We start from the raw sequence: 22,794 nt of genomic DNA on the forward strand, positions 1-22,794 counted from the left end.
GGAATGGAAATTATTATGCTGCGTCTATTCTGGGCTGTGAACTTATCAATATTGGTAGCTTCCATGTTCATGTAGGCCTACATCATAGTTACCAATAGCGCAACTGGAACTCGGGAAAGAGATGAAAGCTCGATGCGCAGTTATAGGCCTAACTCGGGATGTCTTAGCTAATGTGTCTGACACAGGAACTTATTTCAAATATATCATTCAACCTATAACACAACTAAAACCAACGAGTTTTAGTGTTCTTACACCAGACAAGTCAGAACGATATATTACAAGCAATTTTTAAAATTACGTTTCATATAGTCTTTCCGTGAAGCGTTTAATGGCGCGCCCCAAGCACCGTAAACAATGAGCCACACTCCAGGCGTCTCAATTTTCCGACGCATGGGCCTATCGTTACATCGTAAACCAGACAGATAGGTAGGTAGAGAGGATCTAAACTAAATAATAATAATAATAATAATAATAATAATAATAATAATAATAATAATAATAATAATAATAATAATAATAATGGTTTTTACAAAAACCTATCTGAAGCACGTCAATAGCTTCATTAATTCTTGAAAATCTGTTTCACCTTATCTAAAGTCAGCAGCCCCAAGTACGTCTTTACCAGTAAATCAAAAAATGAAACATGAAACTTTTCGAGAATAATAATAATAATAATAATAATAATAATAATAATAATAATAATAATAACACTGAATTCCATTTATAAGCTGACACACTATTTGAGCGAACATATATGTTGTAAAATTATCGGTATTTTTAAAACCAGATACTTTTTTCTGAAAACTTATTTCTGTTTCACAATGCATACTATAAAGAGAGAATGAAAACAGGAGACTTAGGCTATCAGCTACACTGTATTCCTTAACTTTTAAATAAACGTGTTGGAAATGAACCATGAACCCTCCAATCCATAATTAAATGAGGTCACATGGATATAGTTACGAGCTCAATTTAAAGAGGTAATATTGTTACCTTAAACACTCAAAAAAAATGTTCGTAACGCTACGAATCTTCCAACGCCATGTTAGATTTCAACTTCCAAGGCCACCGCTGGGCGTAGACAGCGCAACGTTGCCAATTCGACTGCAGCCCGCAGATGGAGTACGTCGCTTGGAAGTGCACACGTCTTCCAGGAGAATGGTAACTTTCCTTAGAGCATCGGCAATTTGAGGTGAGTTGACATTGTAGACAAATGTTTTATCTGAATTCACATGAGAATGATGTACTTTACGGAAGTAGGTTCGACCCACTTAACTCGTACAGTAATGTAGAATTGCTTTTTCCCAGTCGGCAGTCTAACTGGGTAGTAGCAGGCCTAGTAGTATTACGGCGGCAAAGCATACTTATTTGCTAGAGAAAGGTACCCGTTTCGAGGATAGTTATGGGTACTTTCTAACCTACTACTGACACTGAGTTAATGGTAAGCGGTTAGATATGAGCGTGATAATGCATTGTTCCCGGGTGAAGTCGGTTCGATAATTTGAGTATATTTGTTTTGGAGATTACTTATGCACGATCGATTTGGCAAGCTGGCTACGACCGTTTCTGAATTGTCCCTTTTACTCGTAGACGCATGCCTTGTAAGAAGTACTAGAATTCATTATTTAAAATCCAATGTCAGGGACGGTTTGAGGAGGTTCAAATATACATGTCGATTTAACCTTGTGAACAATAGATGAGGATTTGATTTGATAGCAATTCATCTGTTACGCGAATTTAAATCAATGATAATAATAATTATTATAATACAACTGTTCATTGATTTTAACATAAGTCTATACAAAACTCGTCGATAGTTCCAATAATTTGTAAAATATATGCTGTTAATACCAGACTATGGTTCATTTGGTGTTGGAGTATGTTCTCTCATATGATCACACTTTTACAACAGCACATTACTCTCTTTTTAGTAACACATAATTATATTTTAAATTCATTTGTACTGTCTGAGAACACCCAGTCCCAAAACCGGTCATGCGAGTCGTCCTATTTCGGAAGTCTGCCTCTTAACTGAATAAATTGACATGTGGAGGGTAAAATACTGACACTGATCTTGTGAATGAGTACAAACCTTAGGTTACTTTTTTTAGTGTGAACTACTCATTGGTATGATCGTAATTTGATATGATTGTAAGTCGTATTGCTTTAACTTGAAATATGAACTACGGACACCTTGATAGAGAGAAACAATCACGAACACGGAGGGAAATATTTTGCTACATTAGGGTTCACAATGTGTGCCTAACGACGCAAAGTATACTTTTTTTTTTTTTTTTAGCTCTTCGTACACATCTTGCACACATTTCCATAGACCTACTATACCTTAAGCTGTATGTCGATTGGTATATCTAATGGGTAACATGTTTCTCTTCGCGATAGACTGTAGATGAGTATCTGTTGACACGGCCTTGAGCTCTCATTTCGTTGAAAAAATAAAATAAAAACATCGAGCTGGTCAATAAGTCACATTCAGTTTTATGCCCTAATTTGATTTTTCTATTATGTTCTGATCATCGTTTAATGTAGTCTAATCTTTCAGGCGAACGTTTTCAATCAATAGGTCTACAGCATGCTTGTCCTTCGGCTCTTGATACGGTTTTGAATCTGGCGCAGGCTATGTTAAAAGTGATCTTCATTGAACTGTAATACACTTCTGCAAGAGACATCGTTACAGTTCTCGCAAGTAGTCATAGCGCCCGAATTATTTGATCACAATTAACTACGTAATCTAAGAAAGACTGTATCAATTCTAAAATACACCGGTCGATTATGTAGGCTTGTGATTTTGACACAAATCAAATGCAGAGACGAATCTTTCAGAAATTAAAATTTTACATATCTAAGAATATAAAATGTAATGAATTGTGTTGTAAGAAGTAAATGTAGATAAGAGGGTAGTTTCTTATTGTTTATTTGATTGTGAATACAAATTAGTGTCGGATATATAGTTGTTCTTTAAGCGGGCCAGAATCAATTAAAACCAAATATGGCAATCCCTAGATGGTCCGGTTGTTTTATAGCCTTCTGTCATTACTGTGTCCGGCTCCATGGCTAAATGGTTAGCGTGCTGGTCTTTGGTCACAGGGGTCCCGGGTTCGATTCCCGGGAGTCGGGAATTTTAACCATAATTGGTTAATTTCGCTGGCACGGGGGCTGGATGTAGGCCTATGTGTTGTCTTCATAATCATTTCATTCTCATCACGGAGCGCAGGTTGCCTACGGGTGTCCAATCAAAAGGCCTGCATCAGGCGAGCCGAACTTGTCCTCGGACACTCCCGGCACTAAAAGCCATACGCCATTTCATTTAATTACTGTGGGGCGGATCTTGCCTTTCTTTTTCTTTATTTGCATGATCATTCGGATTTTTCACTCTCACTTCTTGTAATCATTGCTATCACCTGTAAACATATCATTTGAAGGATTTACTGCTGATTCAATTTTCTTCCACTCGTCTACCTAAGCCGATAAAGGAAACCTTGTCACTGCCTACAACTATTCATCTAAATTATTGTAGAAATACTTTTTAGATCTCTGTGTTATTTCCCGTTAATACCATCTGTCGATTTGAACAATCTTCACTGCATACTGCCATTGATTTATCTTTTAAAAATAATTTATAAAGTTAGTTGCTCTCTCATGAAACGCTGATAACATGCAGACATTTGGAGTTATCAAACGTATACTGCATGCTGAAATCCAAAAATCATCATATAAGTTAATGATTCTGATCGACATTTACATGAAGTCCAATATTATCGCTCCATATTATATGTGGCATATAAGTGCTGATCAGAACTAACAACTTCTAAGTAGTTACCCTTACATACCTATTTAACTCAATTTTGAACCCACTGGGAAATTCTAACGATAATTAATTTTAGTCTCATACTCGGATATACAGAAATAATTAATAAATCGTTGCGTGGAATAAAAAATGAGCCTTTTATCTTTCTTCATCCATGATATATAAACAACTGTTAGGTTCTTCAGTCTGCCGAAAATAATTTTGAATAAGTTAAATAAAATTTATAAACTACCTGAAAAAGAAAACATTTGATAATATAATTATACCTAAAAACTTGATTAAAGAAATAGGCTATCACAAATCATCCATGATGAGTTTTCCTTTCTTCGTTCGGTAGAAAGTTCATTTAGACTTATTCTCTTAAAAGGAATTCATGAGACGCAGAAACATTGAGTTATTATTATTATTATATTATTATTATTATTATTATTATTATTATTATTATTATTATTATTATTTCTGGTTGTAAAAAATATTAGAATCCTTCTAGAAGTAATCAGAAAGATGAACATTCAAGATGTATAGTCTTATTTTTATTAAGCCTGATGTGTTTCGGTTTTGAGGTAAAATGGGAACTTTGTTCTTGAAAAACCGATGAACTGATGACGTACGGTAATTTCTTAAAACCTGAAGGAAATTTGCGGCGACTAGGCATTGGTGATTTCCTATGGAAATTGACCCATTTAAACTTGGTTCTCTGGTATAAAATTTCTTGTAGCTGTTGCAGAGAATCGAACTACGCTCAGCTGATTGTGTACCAGTTGTTTTAACCTCTGAAATAATTCAGTTTTCTTAATGCAGAGTTTCCTTCGACGAGAAAATTTGAGCTGGTATTGATGGGTTGCCGGAACTTCTGCACTGAGCTAGACTGCATCGCACACAGCGTTGCCAAGTGTGTAAACAGTCATGAGCCTAAAATAACCGTGCTACATTTTAAGCGTCTTCTGATTCTAGAATTTTGCTCCGACCCACAGAAGAGCGAGGAATACTTGTCATATGAGTTTTTAAATACGCATTTTGAATATTGGAGAGGAAAATTCCAGCACTTTTCAAGTAGGCCTGCAGAGAGTGCCTGCAATTCTCTTTTGTATTATCCTTCAAGACATGCGTTTCACATCTGGGCTCATGGTGTATTTGATATAGTGTAACGTTAATCATGTCTTAGATACTGCCTATTATATTATGAACTTAGTAGAGAATTTCCTAATGCAAACGTGGCTCGTTGCCAGAACGAGAGGGACCGCGTGTCCTTGGGCGGCTGGAAAGACTCCCACTACCATGCGCAAATCTTCGATCATGTTTAAACCTTTCTCTAACTGAATATCGTAATCGAAGGTATCGTTCCAAACTTGTATTACTGGTATACTCATAGTCTCAATTCCTGTAATGTTACTTGTATATTATGTTCAGCAACGTATTCCATGAATGAAGATGTGTTCCACTCGATGAATTTCATTCTTCGCTGGAACGTCTGTTCCTCAGTTATAACGATCTGTGGTGAACTGTATGGAATTTGCTAGAATTTCTTTGCAGAAGTAGTTCTTTGGTCAGCAGCGCCAAGTCTAAATGGGACAGGAGTTGTGCACGACGTATTCTTTCATAACGAAGTGTAGGCTATTCTGTAACCAATAAGAAAAGCGCATTTTGTATATTTTTCTCCATCATCAATAGACTATAATGCAGATTTAACGTTTTGCTCCTGTCCAAAAGCGACCAGCCACGTCTGCCCGTGGTATATTGGGTAAAGTAAACGCGTGTCCTCATCCCTAGGTGGTGCAAGCTCTCTTCAGGCACACTCTGAATGAACAATTTTAACCATATACCCGCCCTCCTGCCATTCTTAAATGTCTGGCTGTACCGGGAATCGAACCCGATCCAACGAGGAGGACAGCTAATAGCACTAACCGTTCCGCTACGGAGTGAAACGTATGTCTGTAATAAATACAAGGCCGCCACCGAGTCTATCAGTATAGCGTCGTTGCCGGGACAAAACCTCCTATGTGATAATATTTTTCGAGATAATCTTACCGAGCTCGATAGCTGCAGTCGCTTAAGTGCGGCCAGTATTCGGGAGATAGTAGGTTCGAACCCCACTGTCGGCAGCCCTGTAAATGGTTTTCCGTGGTTTCCCATTTTCACACCAGGCAAATGCTGGGGCTATACCTTAATTAAGGCCACGGCCGCTTCCTTCCCACTCCTAGCCCTTTCCTGTCCCATTGTCGCCATAAGACCTATCTGTGTCGGTGCGACGTAAAGCAACTAGCGAGATATACTGACCCGCAGCACATACATTATGAAGAGCGAGAATGGCTTGACAATATGCACACAATACTGCACCTTAGATGACAGAACCCTTACCGGCCAATGTTCTTAGCTAAAATATTTCACATAGGAGGTTTTGTCCCGGCAGCGACGATAGTTAATACTAACTTATATTAGGCTCCTTTTTTGATATTATTATTATTATTATTATTATTATTATTATTATTATTATTATTATTATTATTATTATTATTATTATTTCCAGGTCTATGGCTAAATGGTTAGCATGCCTTTGGTCTAAGAGGTCCCAGATTCGATTCCCAGCCGGGTCGGGGATTTTAACTTTCATTGGTTAATTCCTCTGGCTCGGGGGCGGGTGTTTGTGCTGTTTTCAACATTCAAATTTATTTTAGGTGGGGCCCCATTTCGCAGAGATGCAAGTCGCCTACACGGCGTCAACTCGAATCCCACTTTTCATGGCGCGACTCTTTCTTTATTCGGTACCCTTTTTTTCCACGGGATGGACATATTTTTCTTCAGGCGTATGGTTGATATCTGTATTATGATGCCCATTAAAGGAAAGGAAATTAAAGGAAATAGTCAATGATGTTTTGGAATTTAGAGGGAAAATGTTCTACATGTTCCAGGCTCCTTGGATAATTAATTCTCTATGCAGTGAAATTGAATGCGGTTGTGCGAGTGTCCTCACATGTTTTCATAACTTAAGGTAGGTAGCTTTTACACTTGTCTTCTCTCTAAAATGAGATAAGTTCTTCTGTGTCAACTTAAATTTCTTAGTTCTTCGGCAAATTGTTACCTGTAAATGGGTCTCTCGTCTCAGCCGCATAAACAGCCTCTTCTCTTTCCAGTCCTTTTCCTTGGATTGTTCTTGTGTATTTCCCTGCTATTTTTCTGGCTTGCCTTGTTTTCCGGTGCGTTCCTACCATCTTTCTGAGTTGGCTTATTTCCCTAAGAATGGTTTTTCAATCTGAGCTCATGATTTTCCATACGTTTTAGATAAATGCTCTATCTTATCTCTTTCCAAAAGTGTCTTTGACTTTCATGTATACAGCATCTTACATTTTTACGATCTTCAACATATTTTCACTTCTATTTCAACCATTCCTCTTTAGCTGTCTTGTACTTCATGTCTACTGCATTCTTAAGACATCTAACAATTATTTTAACCCATCTATATATATAACATAATAGTTTTTGTTGATACATTGCTCAGAATTGGAAAAGAATGGTATTTCTGTATCGGTCATGTCCACAGTAAGAAGGAAATGCGCTCTTTACTTTTCCGTAATTCCTGTCTGTCTGTCTGTCTGTCTGTCTGTGTGTATGTACACACATCGCCAGAAAACGGCTGAAGAGAATTTAATGAAAATCGGTATATGAAGTCACAGGATGAGCCACTACAATCTAGGCTATACGTCATTTTATTCACCTTGAGGGAAATGGTAGTTTAGGGGAAGGCCTGAAATTTAATCCTCAAATATTTATATTAGTGGTCCTATCGATAAATACTACATAACTAAAGTTATATAGAATTACATTTCCGATCCTTTATGTCTTATACATATCTACCCTACTGGCTATGATAACACAGATATTCATGATTTTTTTTTTTTTTAAGTCCATTCAACGCCGAGCCATGAGAAAATGGGTAAACAGAATTTAATGAAAATCGGTATATAGAGTGGGGGAATAAGAAACTACAGTCAAAGCTATAAACAATTTTATTCACCTTGTATGAAATGGTAGTTTAGGGGAAGGCACCTAAAATTTCATTTTTAAATACATATGTTATTGGTCCTATCGAAGAGCACTACATAACAAAAGTTATAGAGATCATTTATATTATATTCAGTTTTACCGCACCGCCTACGATAGTGGTATTTCAGAGTCGGTACCAAACTAAGTGTGAAGGCCTACAATATCGAAAGCGCATAACATTGATCAACGATAACATTACATTGACCATTGTTTATTGTGATGTTCTTTGTTATGCTCTCACTCAGCTCCGATAGGTGGGATTACTGCTGCATACCGAGTATAACAGTCTGACTGAATATTGGCAGAAAATAGTTGGGAAGTTAGAAAACTTCCTTCTTTAGCATGCCATTCCTCTGGTTCGTACATTTCCTGATACTGCTGGTACGTAACACACTGGTTCATCATAGTATGCCAGCTATTAGATACTTATTCTGGACGCGCTGTTTTGAATGGGCAGTGTGCGCGCTTACGGCAGAGGCTCACTTAGTAGTACTTTAGTAGTAGTATGACCTGGTCTAGAATTACAATTTTTGCCTATACCAAATTATAGCATCACAATTCACTAATTAACTCAAAATTCAACCCTGAAAAGAGCCGTTTCTTAAGAAAAGCTTCTTTCTCTTTTATTCAATTCTACATTCATTTTATTCCAAATTAGCAGTGAAGAAGGGGCTTCTCTGGCTTGGAGGAAAAAATTTGCCTCCAATTCAGTTTTTCCCGCCGCCAGTGTAAGTGAATTGCGATTTTCCAATTTATCGGGTAGTCCTAGGAAGCAGATTAGTAAAAGGGCATAGTTTTGAAGCTTCATAGTTTTTGCCCTGGGACTCTCCACTATTCGACCAAACATCCCCCCCCCCCTCCTCTCCGCCCCGAAAAGAGACGAAGAGTGTTCACAGATCACGGCTGTCTGCGGCTTGGTCATTCCAGCTCTGGAACTTTGGACTGTTAGATCGGCAGCGTAGTAGATACTGTTCGTTAAAAGTGAGAAAATGTGTGGTCTTTCATTTGATCGAGTATTGCATATAGCAAGCTTTAACAGCTTCATTTTTAATAGTACTAATCCTGTATTGACTATAATCAAATAGTAAATATTTCAGATAAACTTAAATATTATAACCAAGTTAATAGGCGGATCACTTGGTTATAATATGTAAGTTTATCTTAAATATTTGCTATTTGATAGAGTATTTCGTATGAAAGCATTTCTTTTAATCGCGCCATTCCTACTGACGCCATTGTAATGATCTATGTTCATTTCAGTTGGAAAAACTACTGAGACAGTATTTCTGAGGATGTAAAAAGGCAGGTTGAAGAGTGAGTGTTTGCCATTATTATGAAAACTCCCCAACCTGATTGTGACTGATGGTAGGCAAGCGGGCCTACCATTACAATGAACATTCCCTAACTCAGTCTTCATATGAGAAGAGACGTTGGCGACTTTCCCGTCTCGTTTCTAGGGTAACGTTAAGAGCTATGGAATTTAATACAGTCTTGCACACAAGGTGTACACTACCTCCGTAGCGAAGCACGGGTACATCTGCTAGTTTTTAATAAATGAAAGGGTTTTTAGATGATATCATTGGTTATCTTACAATTGTCATAACATTTTTCCTGCACCAATCTATAGGATGTGGCTTTGTTGTTCAGGGCGTATGTTATCGTAATTAAATGTTCACTATAACTGTACTTTCTGTACTTGTATTATAATAGAACCATAGAACACCTCTTATGGCGTGTGTTTGTGTGAAACTGTAAGCTACATAAATTATCTATATAAATAAAATAATTAGGATATAAATCCTCATATTAGAGAGGCCTTCTTAGCTGGGACTTTCCGTAGCATCCATACTTACGAAGCATGAAAAAAGTAGGTATGTTTTTACTTGCTCTTTCTTTCGTGGATTGTCTCTTTTACATTGGGATGTTTTCTTAATAGTGCTATTGTATATACTGTAGGCAGACGTTTTGTAAAATGTTTCGTTGCCTATTCATCCACATTGTCGTTGTAAGAAGCCTTTATGTGCTGCATTTACAGTGGTAATGTTGAGATTGGTACCATGCTTCACACTCTTCCCCATTTTGTACAAGACTTATTTAGGATTTAAATAAATAATATTTAAGACTTTAATTTACACATAACTTTTCTCAAAATTGTCGTACCAAATATCAGTTTTGTACGAGTATTTCAATAACTGAAATCAAAATGGGAGAATTAGGAACGAAAATGCAGCCTGTACTATGGTAGCTACCGTTAAGTTGGTGGCTTAGACTAATTTCCAACCAGTTGTTGATTTGATAGACAAACTGTCTTTAAAACCGTTTTGGGGATGTGGATAGTAATTGTGTAACTTCGGGTTTAAGACAGGATAAAGTATTCCTGTTACTTTTAAGTAAGTGCCGTATGAAGGCTAGGCCGTCATTTTCCTGCAGTAATTATGGATGGGTGGATAGCAACTGCGAAACCATCAGTTTTGGCGTTCTTGATCTCTCATGGTGCGAATCATATTCTTTATCCAAATATATTTTTTTCAGTTTGTTTACGGCGACTTGGTGTTATTGCGTAAGTTAATCACTCGGCTGTGTTCGTGAACTCGGCCTCGTAGTGACGTACGTCCCGTCAACTGGCAACGCTGCTCGTGAAACGCGTCGATCAGCTTGAGAGCTTGAGGCGAGTTGAACGCGGCTGACATCTGGTGGTAAAATTAGTAATCGCCTTTAGTGAAGTCGATAATTGATAGCGATTATTAGGCGTATCAGTATTTCGATGATTTTTGTTCCGATTTATGGATATGTTTACACATGTCAGATTGCTGATCTGTAAGGCTGAAACCTTCCGTGGAAGGATACTGAAAAAGGTCAACTCAAATTGTTAAAGAATGTTGAATTATTCTACTGTTTAGAACGTTCGTAATGGTTCGAATTCCAGAACGAAGCCCTTATACAGTATACCCTAACCAACCAAGTAAGTGCCTTGCCTTATCCAAACCTGGACGTTAGCGATGTAATCAGTGTCTCATCTAAGCCAGTAGCCGATGGTCAGGCATGATGGGTGGGAGTTTACTTGCTGTAGGGTGGTCAGTTCTGTTCTTCCAACAGCACGCGGACAACCCATCGACGTGGTGACCTCGCCCAATGTTGCATAACTTCGGAGATATCACGGATTTCGGGGGTTTCAACGTGCCTTCGCCGTTGGCACTTGTATACCCTACCAGTGTAAATTATTGTACCGTACCTTTAGTGTATGCTTAGAAGCCTTGTATATTGATTCATTCACTGGTTGTTATAAAATTGCGTAACAATTCATTATGTTTTCCTGGAGGTTAATGCACTAAGCGTGAAGCGTACCGTACGTAGTAATTACGTGGCCTCTTCCAGTTTTACATTGCAGGTGTCAGTTTACTCTATGTTTTATGTCCTACCTCCCTTTGTTAAACCTTCATCTGCTCTGATGCCAGCGTATTGCTATGAGGTTCATTTTCTCACATTTTCGGTTTGGTGTATCTGTATATTACAGTTTGGTGGAGACATGGTGTTGAAGGTCGGCAGTTGAGCATTCCAGTGGTGATGGCGATGATCATAATTTTATAGGGTAAAGTAGTGGGATTATCAGCTCCTAATACTAATAATAGGAAAGAAAGGTAGAGGTTTTGACCCTTCGGATACTTAAAAGTATCTGCTTAAAATGCCCTGCCTTCGAAATTTGAGAAAAATGAAATTCTTGTTGTGAAGTTCATATTTTTATTTATTTATTTATTTATTTATTTATTTATTTATTTCACACTACAGGACTTAGTGTCCCTATTACAGTGGCAACTACGTTATATATACTACAATCAATTTACTCTATCTTTTATGTCCTACCTCCCTTTGTTAAAGCTTCATCTGCTCTGATGACAACGTTTTGCTATGAGGTTCATTTTCTCACATTTTCGGTTTGGTGTATCTGTGTATTACCGTACGTATACCCTAACCAACCGAGTAAGTGCCTTGCCTTATCCAAACCTGGACGTTGGCGACGTAATCAGTGTCTCATCTAAGCCAGTAGCCAATGATCAGGCATTCTGGGTCGGAGTTTACTTGCTGTAGGGTGGTCAGTTTGCAAAGAAAACAAATTCATTTTGTGTGTTTTTTTAAAGCAAAGAGACAGTAAGTGGCTATCATTACAATGTGAGACTGAGTATCATGGCTGTACCCGGCGGGCGGGGGTCAACAGCTCCCCCACCCCCCTGGAAGCAAAAATCTGACGGATACCTCCAACTCTACTGTGGGGCCATGTGAAAAGCCTAGTGTATGATACACCTGTCGAGAATGAACAATATCTCTTGGCAAGAATTCTCGCTGCCTGCGGAGATATTCGAACGGATATGACAGAACTTTGTGCGACGATGCCATGCCTGCATTGACGCAGGGGGATGCCATTTCGAATATTTGTTGTAAATCGAGCAGTATTTTTCTACAAACTAAAGAGCTCTATATTAATATGGCGAAAAAACACACGACATAGTAAAATGACAAAAGAAATGAAGCAATTCACGTACAAGCATAATATTATAGAACTTCACCTTACAATACATAGTTCTTAGATATGACTTTATACAATTGCGCGATGAAGTTCAGTTAGAAACACGCTCGTTGGCAGACTTACATCAAGCCCATTATTTTTGTGAATGGCACTGTTGAAGATACTGCAGAGCCTGTTTGCCAGCGAGGTAGCATGGGGCACCCGTCCTGGCTTGTTTTAGGGTGTACAGACCTGGAAAGAGTTGCGCTGACATTGATGCGGAATTATTTGATAAGATAATCAATATGTGGGGAACGACACCGAAAGGAACGCTATTGTAGCGGGTGATCATATTCATCCATAGATCGTCAACGAAGTTCTGGGTTCTCTGCCACCTAATAGAGTAAAATGGAGCGTCGAAATTGACACGCAGACAATCTAAATGGCGTCAAAAACGTCAGCTGAGGCTAGATATTATTATTATTATTATTATTATTATTATTATTATTATTATTATTATTATGTGCGAGAGTACAAAAACGTAATTTTACTCTATTACAATTACTAATTCCTATTTTAAGAAGTAATCATTAACATTACAATTTTGCAGTTACAATTATTTCACAAAACGGCTGTCTTAAGACATCACTGATCATCTGTTCACAAGGGGCTGGGAATTTTACCAAGGTTTGCAAAGAAAACGAATTCTTCATTTTGTGTGTGTTTTTTTAAAAGCAAAGAGACAGTAAGTGGCTGTCTTTACAATGTGAGACTGAGCATCATGGCTGTACCCGGCGGGCGGGGCCCTAGGGAGTCAACACCTCCCCCCTGGAAATAAAATGGAACTTGACAGATTTAAACAGTACATCTGGGTTTTTAAATCCAAGTCGTTAAATCAGTACTATTAGAAAATCGAACACTTGAGAAATAAAACAATTAAATTGAATCTAAAGGGTGTATCCGTGATGGGGTTACAAAAACTTGAAGTTGTGACACTTGCACGGAGATGGAATGTGTTGACACTTACACGGAAAGCCAAAAATTCCTGGAAATTACTAAGCATGGCTATTTCAAACAGTGACACTTGCACGGAGGCCCAAGGAGGGTTGGAATGCAGAAACAGCGGAGGGGAAGGTCCACCCGGTAGGTGGAGTTCATTGCTACAGTTGATACCTGTGTGACAGCTAGTGTTCCGTGTTAAACTGGTGATACTTGCTCTGCGGCTATGGAGTTCACTGAGACAACCAAGGGAAAGCCTTTATTGATTTACAACGGACATCAGTATATTGTGAACTATACCAATAAAGATCAAATGACTTATTGGCGGTGCGTACATTTCAAGAAAAGTAAATGTAAAGGAAGAATAACTACGAAAGATAATACAGTTTTAGGCGAGACAAGTCATGTTTGCATTCCGGACGACGCGGCGAATGAAGTGAAAGAAGTGTAATAGATGCAAAAAAAAAAAAAGTGCAAGGGAAACACACAGTATGATTTCAACAATTTACACCGAAGTAGTAAGCCAGCACTTCAATACCTGTGGAGGTTTTGACCTTGTGGCATCGCTGCCATCACATAGAAGTACCAAACAATCATTACATCGCATCCGACGGAAAAGAATGGGACCTACAAAAGACCCGATCGATTCTGGAGGTGTAATAATACAGGAAAGACACATAGCAATGAACGACGGTGGGAAATTCCTACTTGAAGACAACAGGGGGCCTAACGACAGGATATTAGTGTTTGCCAACGAGAAACGAAAATCTGCTTTATCAAGTTGCTCTTCATCCTTTGTCGACAGGACCTTCAAAAGTTCAAGCAAGCAGTTTGGGCATTTATTTATCATCCACGCTGATCTTGAAAGTTCTTGGGAAGAAACCAACACGATACCAGCTGTCTACGCGCTGTTACTAAACAAGAAACGGGAAACATATGCTCGTTTCTTCGAAGCTATTAACAACAACGTACCAGGATGGAACCCTGTGACACTCATTAAGGACTTCGAAATCGTCATCGTCCAATTAGCTAAAACGCTGTTTCTTCAAGGTGAGATTTTTGGCTGCAACTATCATTTTAATCAGTGTCTATGGAGGAACGTACAAGATTGTGGCCTTGTTACTGCGTACAGGGAAAATGAAATTAGACTTCATATTTGAATGTGTTCAGCACTAGCGCACATTCCCCTAGAAATGATTGATGATGGTTGATAATGTGTTCAGGAGAGCACGCCTGAAAATCAGAATCTACAGGTGTTTTACGACTATGTCGTCGATCAATGGCTAGATAACAAGCATATGTCAAGGAATATGTGGAACTGTTGTGGAAAGCGGTATCGGACCAATAACGTTTCTGAAGGCTGGAACCAAAGAATAAACAGTTTAATTTCGAGAGCGCACCCGAATGTATAGGCCTATTCGCTGATCGAGACTCTTCGAGATGATGCAGAGTACTACGGTCACCAATTTGACAGGGTAGTTTTGAATATCGAAGGGAAGAGAAGAAAGAAATCAGCAGTGAGGATCGATGAGAGGATTTCAAAGGCCTTAAAAAGACTTGAAGTTGATGGCAAACTAAGATCATTCCTAGTTTGTGTTGCTTACGATCAGAAACTGCAGAGAAACTAACCTGAAATATTACAGGATTTGTAAATCATGTAAATATATAAATATTCTGAATCATAATTAATAAAGAAAACTGTGACAATGGAATATCACTGGATAATCATGGAAATATGTTGAATCAGCACTTAAAAAATAAAAAAACCTTGATGAACTTGCATAAAGTGAAAAAAAAAACATCTATGGGAAACGCAAAGAGACTACCTCCGCGTGGTGTTCCCTGGAAACGGCGCTAAGTCGGCTAAATGTCTCTTACAGTATGATGTATAAAATTAACCAGAAAAACAAACCCCATGGCGCAACAGCCCGTTAAGGGCCGTGGTCTACCAAGTGACCGCTGCTCACCCCGAAGGCCTGCAGATTACGAGGTGACGTGTGATGAGTAGGCTACGACGAATCCTCACGGTAGTTATTCTTGGCTCTCTACACCCGTACCGCTATCTCGCCATCAGATAGCTCCTCAATTCTAATCTAATCACATCGAACCAGCCCTCAGATTCAGGTAAAAATCCCTGACTTGGCCGGGAATCGAACCCGGGGCTTCCGGGTAAGAGGCAGGCACGCTACTCCTACACCATGGGACCGGCATTTATAAAATTAACAGTTACTTATAAATTGCATCTAAATTCACTACCGTGATTACCAGACGTAGGATTTTTGATGACATGTCATCTTTTAATTGGTTCTAAATAGACATTGCTGACTTTTATAGAAATCCTTATCATAGTTCCCACATTGTAGGAATGCTAATTACCGAGCAAGTGGCCATGCGGTTAGGGTCGCCCAGCTGTGAGCTTGCATTTGGGAGATAGTGGGTTCGAACCCCACTGTCGGCAGCCCTGAAGACGGTTTTCCGTGGTTTCCCATTTTCACACCAGACAAATCCTGGGGCTGTACCTTAATGAAGGCCACGGCCGCTACCTTCCCAATCTCCTACCCTTCCGTCGCCGAAAACCTTCGATGTGTTAGTGCGACGTTAAACAAATAGCAAGAAAAAAGAAAAAAGAGGAAATGCAAATTTATTAGGTAATTTTTGTCATTTTGTAATATTAGGTCATATGCTGAACAGGGGCCTTGGTGGGGGATGGGAAGATTGGAAGGGAAGAAGGAAGGAAGCGGCCGTGGCCTTAAGTTAGAAGTGGGAAACCACGGAAAACCACTTCCAGGATGGCTGAGGTGGGAATCGAGCCCACCTCTACTCAGTTGATCTCCCGAGGCTGAGTGGACCCCGTTCCAGCCCTTGTACCACTTTTCAAATTTCGTGGCAGAGCCGGGAATCGAACCCGGGCCTCCGGGGTGGCAGCTAATCACACTAACCACTACACCACAGAGGAGGACAAGATTTAGGAACTACGTGTTGTTTTTGGTTGTTTTGTACTCGTACCTGTGACTGGCGGAGGGTCCAGCACGTGACCACGATTTATTGAATTTAATGTTTCGTCATGACCACGAAAAGCTATTTCTTGCTTACCTAAATAGAGCACTGCATCAATTACCAACTGAAGGAAAAGCTTATTTAAATGTACATTTTCACTGAACTGTACAATTACAATATACAGTCTGGCATTTTCCTTCAGGACTTCAGAGATCGTATTTTGGTTTGTTTCCAATGTCTTGAAATCTAGCTGCCGTATTTTATGTTCTGCAGAGTCTGAGTGCTTATGTAAAGAACGTGTTATGTTCAAAAGGGCTGAATATCCTTCTTTATTCCAAACGTTATTTTTATTGATAAAAGGCAAGCAGGCCCAACAAAACAACTTCTGTAGAGCTGGAGAGGAGCACAACCATGGAGATTCCTTAAACCACGATTGTTTGAAACTAAGATTGTAAGATTTGCCGGAATGTTTCACTTCTTTTGTAGCACAAATTTGCAGTGATTCAGTAGGGTGATCAAAACGTAGAACTTCATTCTGATCTTCGTTTCTCCAACGTGAAAATGGTGTTTATAATAAAATGTACACATGTCATAAATAGGATACATATTTAAATAAAACAGCACAACACTACGAATGAACCACGATGCGTAAGTACTCATACTTCACACAGGATGACGCAGGGAAGACGAAACATTCCGTTCTTCCGACAACTTCACTAGCACATTCCGCTATGTGGAAAGTACGCGGGTGACGTCACGGTTGTCATGGCAACCGCCAAGGCAAAACGCTAGGAGGGAGCACTTGGGAGGTAGAGGCAGCTGCGGAAACTCTCGTCTTCACTCAGTCTCACGCGCCGTACTGTGGCCGACAGCCGGCGCTTTCATGAGTTCCCCTGGTTCTCATTAGGTGATGAGGTGCTCCAAACGCCGTGCAATAAAACATTTTCTTTCCGTAAAACCAACAAATGTCATAAGAAAAATAAATTTAAGTAATTCATTATAGTAAAAATAAGTGGTGAAGTGGCACTTCACCTACTTCACCTGAAAAGCCGCCCCTGGCGTGCTGGTCTCTGGTCACAGGGGTCCCAGGTTTGATTCCCGGCAGGGTTCATTCCGCTGGCACGGGGGCTGTGTGTACGGCCCGCAAGTCGCCTACGGGAGTCAAAACAAAAAGACCTGGTCCTGGCGAGCCGAAGACTATTTTATACTTTATGAGTCATTTTCTTGAAGCATTTACGCGTGTGGTATTGGATTTCCAGGAGAGACCAGTATTTATGTGCATCTTCGTCAAAGTACCTATCAAATTAGATTAGGTATCCAAAATTTATGTTAGTAAGACCTTTTTTTTTTTTTTTGCTAGTGGCTTTACGTTGCACCGATACAGTTAGGTCTTATGACGACTCCTTGCAAGTGTTCCAACCCCACAAACTTTCAGGGATGATGGAGGACGACGAATGGATCAATTTGAGATGAGGAACCGTAGTCCGGAAACATTCGAGTCAAAAGTTATTAATACTCCACGTTGTTTATCGCCCGTTCGTTCTTAACAGACACCGGAGTGTCGGAATTTCGTCCTTTAGTAGTTGTTTAACGTGCCGGAAGCCAACGACATGGGGTTGTCATCTTTAAATACATTTAAAAGCCACCGACCTCAGTCGGGTTTGAACCCGCCAACTTGGGATTAGTAGACCAACGCCGTATCCACTACAGCACTGCGGCCGGCAGTCAAAAGTTGAAGCAAAATTCGGACTGATACCTCCGACTGTAGGCCTACTGTGGGGCCATGTGAAAAGCCTTGTGTATGATACACCTGTCGAGAAAGAACAGGATCTCTTGGCAGAAATTCTCGCTGCCTGCGACGCTGCTCATACGACACCGAAGATATTCGAACGGCTATGACAGAACTTTGTGCGACGATGCCATGCCTGCATTGACGCATGGGGACGCCATTTCGAATATTTGTTGTAAATGGAGCAGCTTGTGAAACTTGTGCAGGAAATGGACTTAAATGAGTAGAGTTTTGCTTAACTTTGACTCGATCGTTTCCAGAACACGGTTCCTTACAGTGGCGGCTCGTGCTGAATAATGTTGGTGGTTCTGCTCTGTGACGTCCAGTCCATTGCAGTAAGTGTAATAGACAAATCTAATTCGTATTGCATACGGGAAGTGTCAACTGAGCTCGTGTGAATCCGTCCTTCAACTCCGCGGAAACGCTTTACTCCATGTCCTTTCAGTGTGAAGTTCTCTGAAATGTACCGAAAAAATACAGGTAGACGTTCATCTCAATTTGTACGACCCCGATTTCGAGGGACATCGACAATATAAATAACTGACTTGTACAAAAACAACAATTAAAAAGTTACAAAAATTAAAGCCCCTCTTCCACTTATCGAAAAAATGTTGCTCTATCGACACATTCATATTTACAAAGGTTCCGAGTCCTGCATACATCTTTGGGAGCCGGCTTTATCAATGGAGGGGGAACATCATCTGATGGTACTAACGTTTCTGTTTTCATTTTCATGACTGCCTAACTCGGAAGAATTCACTACCATTACGGAGAAACATTGTCATGATTACTTGTAGGCCTAAGAACTCGCTCATCCGCTTCGTATGAGAGAGAATGTTTTCGGTCGTTGGATAGAATTATGCTGAAGTCCTGGTCATTTACACAAAAGATAAATATACATACCTCCAATCTTAAGGTACGTTATTTGAAGACTTAACATGGACAGTAAATTGATTTTGTGTTACTTAATCACAACCATCCTCTTTTATAGCGCATTTATCCTGTATTTAAGCTATTTGGGCTTTCTTTTTACTGGACAGAAGCATCACAACTATACTGTAGTATCTGAGAATGTCGACATATCAATATCCATACAGTTTTAAAAAATCTCTATTTACACTGATGAGTACAATGGAGGGAGCTTTTCCCAAACAGCTGAGATTTCAACATGCTCGTCGCTGCAGCGATTCTCTCACGGACGGTGGCGCTGTCTAGTATATCATTTACTAACTCTATGGTCACGGGAATAGGTCAGACGTACTGCAAGGCGTGCAGTTCATACAGAGCCTTATGGGCGACTCTTAGCCACCTATCGGAAGAAAGCTGTAGTTAAGTGTGCTCTTGCAGTCGGCCGTGGCTCTCCTAATGTTCTGTCGTTCACAGATCTAAACAGGGTTGCCAGATCAGCAGCTGTATGGGTATCGATCTTTGGCTCGATATAGACACTCAATATGAAGGATGGCATCGCTAATCGCTATGTATTACTGTATATTTTTCATTGTGGTGGTTCTGCAGCTCTGCAGATCGTATTATGGAGCCGCGCCTGGTTCCTTATCTCAAATTGATCCATTTGCCGTCCTCCATCATCCCTGAAAGTTTCTGACATCACGGATACGTACTATATATAACTGTACCATCTATACATATTTTTCTATGACAGTAGTTAACACTTTTACTCATAGGCGTAATTCGGGTGTGGAAAGAGTGGCAGTTGCTTTCTCCCCCACCCCCGCAATATTTTGAATGTGACAAAAGTTTCGTAATAATACAAACTTAAAAATGCATATTTTACAAGCACGTTTCCCATTACTCTGCTTAATTTAATTCAGCGAAACAAAATGATCGTTGCAAAATTGTATACTTATATAATGTCGATAGAAGTAGGTACAGGGTTATTCATAAATCGGTCTCACATTTCTGAAATTTGTGAAATACTGTAAGTACGGTACTTTACATATCAGTGTGAATGATATACCAAAAGAGGAACAATCTATCCAAGTTTGTTTGACATACCTTACAAGTGTTCTGTGTGTGTCCCTTTGGCTACACGGCAGACATCCAAGCGATAAATCAACTCCGCCCACATCAGCGCTAGCATGCTACGGTCGATCGTTGCTATCGCTGCTATAATGCGATCTCGGAGGTCATTCAAGTCAGCAGTAAGTGATGGAATGCAGACCCTCTTCATCACATATCTCCAGAAAAATAAATCACACGGAGTTAGGTCTGGGTAACATGGCGGCCACCACAACAATGCGATGTTGCTGTCAGCAGTTCGTCCAATACAACGTTGCGGTTAGTTCTCGTTCAGGGTCGCGCGCACGAGTCGATGGAAGTGGGGCGGGGCCCTGTCCTGTTGGAAAAATGTCGCCACACTCTATACACAGTTACGGCATAAGCTACTGTTCTAACATGTTCAGATAAATGATGACATTCACTGTGAATTCGGCGAAGAAACAGGGCCCGTAAAGCTTGTCCTTTGGCAGGGCGCAGAACACGTTGATCTTTGGGGAGTCGCGCACATGCTCGATTATCTCATGTGGGCGTTCTGTCCCCCAAATGCGCGCTTTTTGACAGTTCACTTTCCCCCACACGTGAAAAGTTGCTTCGTCCCTGAAGACGAATCTGTCATCAAAATCATCATTAGCTACCACTGCAGCCTGCATGTCGGTGGCAAATTGTATGTGAACCTCCTTGTCACAATCTGTGAGTGCCTGCAGCAGTTGCTGTCTGTACGGTTTCACCCTCAGTTGCTTGCGAAGAATCCGCCACACAGTCAGATGTGACATTCCCAGCTGTAGACTACCATAAGTTGTCGATTTCTGAGGGCTGCGCTGAAACAACTCATGAACACGTGAGACAGTGGTCTCTGACAGTCCCGGACTTCCGGGTCGTTTGGGTGGACACAGACAACCCATGCGCTCGAAAGTTTGATACCACTTTATTATCGTCCTACGATCTGGCGCGTCCTTGTGAAAACCAGTGCGAAATCGCCGCTGAACAGTCACAGTAACCTCTGTTTTCGCAAATTCTATCACACAAAACGCCTTCTCGTTGTCTGCGAACGCCAATTTCAACACTTCTACACATCTGCCGCCTAGCGGCCAACGGCATCACCACAACATGCGCGTGTTTTATTTGGCACAAACTTGGAGAGTTTCTCTTTCCATACGTACATAACTCGGACTCACATGTCTCATCAACATATTCTCCAAATGTGACACTGATTTATGACAAACCTGCATATTCTGCTATTGTTCAGTTGAACCTTCACCCCTCAATTCTAATTCATATGTCGCTAATAAGTTACGAAAAACTCTGGCAGGTTGGCGCCCAACGCCATGCACTGAGAGCTGAGGCCTTATATGACTGTCTCGATCAATCAATCAATCAATCAATCAATCAATCAATCAATCAATCAATCAATCAATACTGATCGGCATTTAGGACAGTCACCCAGGTGGCAGATTCCCTATCTGTTGTTTTCCTAGCCTTTTCTGAAATGATTTCAAAGAAATTTGACATTTATTGAACATCTCCCTTGGTAAGTTGTTCCAATCCCTAACTCCCCTTCCTATAAACAAACATTTGCCCCAATTTGTCCTCTTGAATTCCAACTTTATCTTCATATAGTGATCTTCCCTACTTTTAAAGACACCACTCAAACTTATTCATCTACTAATGTCATTCCACGCCATCTCTCCACTGACAGCTCGGAACATACCACTTAGTCGAGAAGCTCGTTTTCTTTCTCCCAAGTCTTCCCTGCCCAAACTTTTCAATATTCTTGTAACGCTACTCTTTTGTCGGAAATCACCCAGAACAAATCGAGCTGCTTTTCTTTGGATTTTTTCCAAATCTTAAATCAATAAATCCTGGTGAGGATCCCATACATTGGAGCTATACTCTAGTTGAGGAGGTCTTACCAGAGACTTATATGCCCTCTCCTTTACATTCTTACTACAACCCTGAAACACCCTCATTACCATGTGCAGATATCTGTACCCTTTATTTACAATCCCATTTATGTAATTACCCCAATGAGGATCTTTTCTTATATTAACAACTAGATACTTACAATGATCCCTATAAGGAACTTTCACCCCATCAACGCAGTAATTAAAAAGATGATGACTTTTCGTATTTGTGAAACTCACAACCTGACTTTTAACCCCGTTTATCATCATACTATTTCCTGCTGTCCATCTCACAACATTATCGAGGTCATTTTGCAGTTGCTCTCAATCTTGTAACTTATTTATTTCTCTATACAGAATAACATTATCTGCAAAATGCCTTATCTCTGATTGCACTTCTTTACTCATATAATTTATATATATATATATATATATATATATATATATATATATATATATATATATAAATAAGAAAACAAAGCACCAATAATACTGCCTTGAGGATTTCCCCTCATAATTGTTACAGGATCAGATAAAGCTTCGCCTACTCTAATTCTCTGAGATCTATTTTCTAGAAATATAGCAACCCATTCAGTCACTCTTTTGTCTACTGCAATGGCACTAATTTTTTGCTAGTAACCCATGATCCACCCTACCAAATGTTTTAGACAGGTCAGTCGTGAAACAGTCCATTTGACCTGAATCCAGGATATCTGCTATATCT

General features: G+C 39.8%; 1 protein-coding gene across 2 annotated transcripts in view; it reads left to right on the top strand.

Moving 5' to 3' along the window:
- The first annotated feature begins 1,083 nt into the window (after nt 1-1,083).
- The window catches only part of LOC136867168 (F-box/LRR-repeat protein 20), a 66,776-nt gene continuing 45,065 nt past the window's right edge, over nt 1,084-22,794 (top strand). Inside the window, exon 1 of one of the 2 annotated variants that reach the window (XM_067144284.2) lies at nt 1,084-1,192. The gene's annotated coding sequence lies outside the window, so the exon portion shown is untranslated. Of the gene's footprint in view, nt 1,193-6,797; nt 6,816-22,794 lie in introns of those variants that run through there. The other variant, XM_068227044.1, reaches the window with a different exon arrangement.

Source organism: Anabrus simplex, chromosome 3 (assembly GCF_040414725.1).
Source record: "Anabrus simplex isolate iqAnaSimp1 chromosome 3, ASM4041472v1, whole genome shotgun sequence".
In the NCBI taxonomy this organism is placed as follows: domain Eukaryota; kingdom Metazoa; phylum Arthropoda; class Insecta; order Orthoptera; family Tettigoniidae; genus Anabrus; species Anabrus simplex.